The sequence below is a fragment of the Lynx rufus genome, unplaced genomic scaffold (assembly GCF_022079265.1).
Source record: "Lynx rufus isolate CCGP_SWC_20201006 ecotype Redwood Valley unplaced genomic scaffold, mLynRuf1.p SCAF_13, whole genome shotgun sequence".
In the NCBI taxonomy this organism is placed as follows: domain Eukaryota; kingdom Metazoa; phylum Chordata; class Mammalia; order Carnivora; family Felidae; genus Lynx; species Lynx rufus.
The window spans coordinates 11,768,660-11,773,896 of record NW_025814827.1 but is presented as its reverse complement, the minus strand read 5'-3'; positions in this window follow the sequence as shown (position 1 = coordinate 11,773,896).

The following is a 5,237-nucleotide window of genomic DNA, read 5'->3' as shown; positions in this document are numbered from 1 at the left end:
CTCTTCATCTCTTTCCTGAGACCAAAATCACTTTCCAGGAGGCACACTGTTGATTCCAGGGAGGAGAACCTGGGCATGGAAAGAGAAACAGGCACAGCTGAGAAGCCTCTATCAGGAGAGGCCAACTTTAGCAGGGGCTGAAATCTAGGGTGTCCTGCTCTGGAAGTTGAGGGGTTGCCTTGGGGTGAGAAATGGGGGCATCTCCCTCCACACCCACATCTTAAACCACCCATGTAGCTGTTCTGAGAAGCCAAGCACAAGACCACAAAACATGTCTCCAGAGCAGGGTCTGGACTCTTAGGGGAGGGGAGGCAGAGAACAGGAGGGCAGCACCCAGGAGGAAAAGGGAAACTGAGCCATTTGGAACCATTGACTTCTAAATCTTTCCCTTCCTGGTTACTACCCCCTTAAGTAGATCTATAGCCCAGACCCCAGGCTGCACCCAGAGAACAGGAGCTTTATTCTCCACCTCAGCGCCAAACACAGGCGACATGGGGAGTATACGTTCAATAAGAGTTGGTGGCAAGGATGAATGACTGCGGAGAGAGAATGGATGGTAATAGGGTGTGGTCCTTCCCCTTGGTGACAAGAGCCAAATACAACTTTGGCACCTCTCCAAACTGGAACTTCCTGTCCGTGAACTGGAGGTGGTTGTTCCCCAGACCACTTCCCAGGGCAAGTGCAAAAATCAGAGATAAGAGTGCTTTGTGGCTCCAGGCTGTGGACTTAGCTCCTGCCTTCTCTCCTAGCCCCATGATTTTAAGTTACTGAACACCAAAAACTCAAGTATTTCGTCTTGAATGATAAAAACTACTCATTCAGGCAACATTGTGAAGATGCAGTTGCTTACAAATGTTGACAAGATCACCAGATTCCAACATCAGTTGTTGCTGTAGGTACATGTGTAATCCTGCTCTTGCCAAATTAGGAAACACGTCTACCTTCAGAGATTTCTGAGCTCTGATCACCCTTATCCAGGTTTTTTCCCTCCCACATACTGTATGGAGTTCCCTCCATACATACTGTAATGGTGGGAGCCTTTGGTTTTTGTTTGTTTAGCCTCTTTCTTAACCAGGTAACTAGAGAGCTTTGGGTCACTGCTGGCTCTTCTTCCTGCCCAAGTGGTTCCCAGTTCCCATGAGGCTCTCCCAGAGTCTCCCAGGAGCCCTGGCTTTTGTGGGACCCTGTGGCCCAGAATTGCAGAGAAGCATTTAACTCTGGACAGGGATGCCAGAAAACCGGGTCTTGAGCCTTTTGCTTTCTGTGGGACCCTCTTAACTTTGGTTTCCATAGCTGCAAAAAGTAGATAATGCCTTTCTTGCTTATCTCATAGGGCTTTTACGAGGATCACCAGACATGGTGTATGTGAATATGTTTTGTAAACTGTAAAGCAGTTTATGACTATATTACTATTAGTATGACTGCTATAATTGTCAGAATTCTCAGATCCTACCAGCTAGCTCTGGAGGCTTGCAGATGTTCTCTGGGATTCCTGGGCCCCTGCCATCTCCTTCCTCCACCACTCCTCCAGGTAGAATGTGGAGCTAAAAACCTGTTGAGAACCCTTGATCCACTGGGAAAATAACCAAGGAGTACATAAATTAGAATCAACTCAAATTTTATTACTTGTTAAGGATGAGAGAAAGATGACCAGGTGTTCTTTTAAAGATAACCATAGCAAACTGTTGAGTACCTACTGTGCTTTAGGCATATTCCTTACTATCATTCCTCTGTTACCCTCATAATACTGTGAGAGAAGGACCCAGATTCAGAGGGAAGAGATGGGCTTTCATGGAATGATACAGCCATTCCTTATGTGAGACTCATCTTACTAAACTGTGTCGCATTTTCTCTACCCCAGGCAGAAATGGAAATACACTATCTTGGTTCTTGCATAAGCAGAAAGCCAGATGGGTCCTATAGGCCAAAAACCTTACCCCCTAGGTTAAAAGGCCAGAGAGACAGCACAGGGCTAGATAGGTCACTGAGGGCTTCTCTGTGTCCCATAAACCAGGAGCAGCACCCAGTATCCTGGAAAGAGATCAGTTCAGACTGAGACCAAGATTCCCTGGGCAGAAAGCACAGAGTGGCATGATAGGAAACCTGAACTCTAGTCCTGGTTTCTGGAACTGCTGGGATAGACTTCCAAGCCCATGGCTATCCTGTGGCTGCAGCCTCTCTGCTAAAGGGTGTGTGTGTGTGTTTCTGGAATGGTCATGCAGGGGATGGGGGCGGGGGGAGGCAGTGGAAGGAGTCAGGCTGGGAGTCAGGAGACACGAGTGAAGCATGCCTTTGCCATTGTTCTTATAACTTTAGAGCAAACCACTTCCCCTCTCTGTTTCGATTTCCTCATCTGTAAAATGGGAGAGAAGACTGGACTAAATACCCTCCATGCTAACATTCTGATGGTCAAGGGTCCCTCAGAAAACCAGATGAAGTTGTTTGCTCTAAGACCAAGGGGCACCTGACCTCACTCACTGACCTCTCTCCAAATGCCTGCAGGGACTCCCACTACCCCACCCAATCAGAAGCCAGACGATGAGGGAGCTGTGGGTGTTGTCCACACTGACTAGAGAGTATGGTAGGGCTGGGTGATGGTCAAGGAGACCGAGGAGAAATGCTTTAGGAGCTCAGGCCTCTTTCCTGTCCCATTGCCGGGACAGTGATCTGCCCAGACTCTCCCTGCTCACAAGGGTGGGCCCTCAGCTGCTATATCCCCTCCTCTGTTCCTCAGGGAAAACGTCAGAGAGCAGGGTCTGCTCTCATGAAGGTGGCCCATTGACTGGAGGGGTAGGGGCCCGGAAGGCTATAGCTGGGTGGAGAGGTTTTTGCTTCTTCCTCCCAATACTTTGTAAGAAAGTCTTTCTTCTTCCATGTTTACATTTCCTTCTAGGGTTCCCTTCTGGTACTTTCCCTAACCCTACTGAGGGGCTTTGCCCTATTTCTCAAGAGTATTTGCATTCTAACAAGGAGCTCCTCAAAATCAAAAAAAGCTTTATTCCAGAACTCAGAAAAAGGAGCTCAGCAGGGCACATGCATGACAGGCAGAGGAGCGGGGAAATGGCAAGGGACGAGGGAGTCCCCTTCCCTCCTGAGACTTCCGGGACCCCAAGGAGCCTAAGCCTTTACCCTGTACTGTTTCTCAAGGAAGCTGTCAGGCCACACAGCCTAAAAATTCCAAAGGTGGGCTGGGAACTTGCTCTCCTACAAAGGCTACAAATTCAGGCCAGGCACAGGGGACAGCCAGGGGCTCCCCAGTGCCTCAACAAGTATCCATTTACACAGGCCTCACTTGTGTGAAGAGGAGTGGAGATGCATGTACTTGTGAGGATCTCCTCTGCCATGGAGACCATCTCAGTGCTGCTGGCAAGGGGTCCCTGAGCCAAAGAACCTTGGTTGTTCCCAGATGCCTAAAATCCTCTCAGAAAGGAAAGAAACCTTTCACCTGTAATCAGATCAGGATTAAACCCCTCCAAGAAGGAAGAGGTGCTTTCTGGAAGGAGCACAGAATGGGAGACAGGGCCTGGCTGCTTCTGACTGATCTTCCTGTCCTTACTAGGAAGTCATTGAAATATTCGAGGTTCATAGCTTCACAGTTCAGTCCAGACACGACTATCTGCTAAGGCCTCTCACCCTGAGGAAAGGCCCCAGTGCAGCTGGAGGGCCCCTCTGGGATGGTTTCAGGGCCCCCTCACCTTCCCCGCTCCTCCTCTCAGACCCAGACCTGGGCCCTGCTCAGTAAGGCGTGACGGAGATCCCCCAGGGAAGCCAGAGGAGCAGGGGCCTTTAAATTATGGAGCAGCTTTCTTAGCCCCTCTCAGAAAGGCCCGGCGCCCCAGCTAAATAATTCACCACCTCAGGAAGACCCAGTGGTTCCTGACACTGCTGAAGTAGGTCAGGCATCAGCTTGGCCCTGGTGGGGCGGGGGTGGGGGTGGGGGGTAGTGGGTCTCAGAGCAGCTCCTCACCAGAACTAGGAGAGGCTGCAGGCTGGGAAGCAATGCCTCTGGATACTGCAGGGAGGTGAGGGGTACAGGGTACACAGGTGAACACAGCCACCAATTCCCCTCCTCCCACCCGGACCTCTCCCTGGGGTCCATGTAACCAACCTTCTAGCTTGACACCCTGTGGCCTCCTCCTCCCTCAGAGCACCTGGGGTTGTGTCCTCTCTTTACATGCAGATACCAGCTGGGGATGCATGCGTCACCCCATAGCCTTTAACAGCTGACACATTTATCAGAACATCTTAGACCCAAAACACCCAGAGCAGGACTAGGATTCAGAAAAGGTGAAACAGAGAGAGGGATACCAAGGTCACCCAAGACATAGGTGAGGAAGTGACCAGGGACAGCCACAGCTGCTCCAGTTTCGCCCAGAGCAAGACTGGAATGAAACCACAGAGTGGGGACACTCTAGGGCCTGTCCTGCCCTCCCTGTGTAGGCACAGCTCCCAAGCCAAGCTGTGAAGGGTATGGGGTGGGGGCACACAGATGGGAAAGACAAACAGCAAAGCCATGGGGTCAGTGCTCCAACCTACCAGAAGCAGCTGGAAAGGATTCCAAACCACTACTTTACAGATGAAGAAACTGAGGCTCCAAATCACAACAGGGAACAACTGGGGCCAGCTGCAGGTTCAGTGAGGTCCAGGGTCATGGCTCCACATGATTTCTCTTCATGCCCATGTACTCTGGCTTCTAGCAAAACCTCCCCCTCAGGAACCAGAGCCACCACAGGGAGCCTACAAGGGTGTGGGAGAGTGGCCCTTTCTAGGGCCATCCTTCTTCCCTCCAGCACAGCCTCACAAAATATATACCAAGGACACTTCCTGGGGGAGCCCACCCTTCCAAACCACAGTCCTTCTCTGCTAGAGGGCCTGAAAAGGCCACCAGCCAGGAAAGGTCAGGCCAACTAAAACACAGCACCCAGAGAAAACAAAGGTCCCATTTGGGTGCTTACTCTGGGTGCAGGGAATCTCCATCCATAGCCTCAGAACTCTGGATGAAGGAGTGAATGAATCAAACACAGGGTGGGCTGGCAGATATGCCCCAGTTGAGGGGTCCTCTGTGAGTCTCTTTCCTGCAGGACTTAAGGTGCACAAGGAGGGAAGGTAGGAAGGGCTACATGAGCCGTAAGGCCTGGGCCCACCTCACCTCCCTCCCCCAGCTCGCAGCAGCTACCCTTCAGCGGTGCCCTCCTGGCGGCCGTCTAGGTCCCGTGGAAGCAAAGGTCAGAGAGCAG